The following is a 1,949-nucleotide window of genomic DNA, read 5'->3' as shown; positions in this document are numbered from 1 at the left end:
CAAGAAAGCTAAGCGACAACATACTTACACCTAAACAAGTTTAACTTCTTTTTTTTTCTTTTATACAAATTATCAAAAGTTTCACCAATAGATTTATGATTTATTTTAATTTTTTTAAACAAATAATTTAGAAAATTATAATCATAAAAGCTAATTAAAAAGCGATATCAAAGCTGCTCATAATATACATTGATTAATAATTGGGTAAATAAAGAATTTGAATTTCATCAATGGGATGGACAAAGCCAAAAAGTAGAGATTTTTATTTTTTTTTATTTTTTTTTTTATCGGCAAATGTTAATTGTTAGATTAGCACTTATGGGAGAAAATCTCTCAATCCTTAGAAAAGCGCCTAAGTGCTTGCACGCCCTTAATTCAACTCCCCTAAAGGGAATTGGACTCATGGCCTCCTTGAGATTAAGCTTTAAGAAAAGTATGATGGCCAATTAAGTTAGGCCTAGTTGGTTGCCAAAAAGTAGACTTGGAAAACTTTCGATTTAATTTTATTTCATAGTTTTTTTTTTTTTTATTAGCAAAAGAAAAACTTTATTAATAATACACATATACACAAAAGAAAGACTTTATTGATGATACACAAAAGAAAGACCGTATTGATCGGCAAAAGAATTTTATTTCATAGTAACCATCATATTCTACAAAATACAATAATAATATGTCCCTTTTTTCTCAGTGGGAAAGCTTTTATTGCAAGTCAAAATTTCATGCAAGCATGTAGACTATTGGCAAACTGAATTTTCAACCCAAAACCAAAAAAACAAAAAAGGCAAACTGAATTATTTATTTAGGATAAAGATGAACAAGAATCAAATCATAGGAGCAGCTGGAGCGAAGTAGTTGCCATTCCAAGGATCAGTTTCTAAATGATATTCTTTCATCTCTGTGGTATCCATCACCGTCATGTCTGTTTGAGCATGACAAATATCATATGTTAGTTCAAAATTAAGATTCATATTTATACAAGTTTTCTGTATCCACGGTATAGATCGCTCGTGGTAGAAATCTACATCTATATATATTCATTTAGAAAGTAGTAGAAGTTTCAAAATATTAATATAATTTTTTCATTTTTCATTTTAAAAGTTCATGCATACACATGGCATAAAATTATTGACTCATCTAACCGAATCTATAATTTTAAGTTTTAAAAAAAAAATTATGTGCAAATGGAAAAATAGAAATTTTAGATATATCTTTTAATCATATCTGAGCGAAATTTAATTTTGAAATATAAAAATCTTTAAAAAGACAGTCCAAATGAAATATTAGTATATGTAACCTTATTTTATCAATTCTTTTTTAACAAATCAGTTTTAAAATTAAATCAAGTTCACAAATATCGTAATAGTAACATTTTTTTCGTGCAAAATAAACGTAATGTCAAGATAAAATAAATAATAAATAAATAAAAACATAAGGAAGGTAGACTTACCAGAAACTAGAAAGTGGGAAGTCCCAAGAAGTTCCCTTGAGGCCACCACTTGATGAAAAGGAAGGAGAAGCATAACAATAAAAATAGCCTCCAAAACAACTAACAAAATTTTCTTACAACCCATCTTTTTGGAATAAGGTATGAATTATGTTTTGGGATCCATATTTATAACCTGAAATGTGTAGTGGTTGGGTCTCTATTTCTAAAACAATCATATGACTTCTTCAAACATGAAGAATTTGGTGCCACTGGTGACTCTTATGTTGTGTTTAGTTGGAGGATTTGGGGAGAAATTTGGAAAGAGAAATGGAAAAGGTACGTAAAATGTGAAAAAAAAATGCTTATATTTCACCTAATTTCACACACCTTTTCCCTTTCCCTTTCTCTTTCCAAATCCCTCTCCAAATTCTCCAACCAAACATAGCATTAGAGGGATAATTTCTTCAAGTAGAGGGAGCACCACTGGTCAAATGCCCCTAAGTGACCGCTCACTAATATG

General features: G+C 29.3%; 1 long non-coding RNA gene across 1 annotated transcript; it reads right to left on the bottom strand.

Annotated features, from left to right (window-relative positions):
* Nucleotides 1–611: 611 nt before the first annotated feature.
* On the bottom strand, nucleotides 612–1,592 carry LOC114283359 (uncharacterized). Its single transcript, XR_003636535.2, has 2 exons — nucleotides 1,451–1,592; nucleotides 612–922 (listed from the first exon to the last, which is right to left on the bottom strand). It is a non-coding gene; the product is annotated as an uncharacterized LOC114283359 (long non-coding RNA).
* Nucleotides 1,593–1,949: the final 357 nt, after the last annotated feature.

The sequence above is a fragment of the Camellia sinensis genome, chromosome 7 (assembly GCF_055761805.1).
Source record: "Camellia sinensis isolate YWXY chromosome 7, ASM5576180v1, whole genome shotgun sequence".
NCBI classification, from domain to species: domain Eukaryota; kingdom Viridiplantae; phylum Streptophyta; class Magnoliopsida; order Ericales; family Theaceae; genus Camellia; species Camellia sinensis.
Note: the sequence above shows the minus strand (reverse complement) of the source record. Positions and strands in the feature narration are given on the sequence as shown.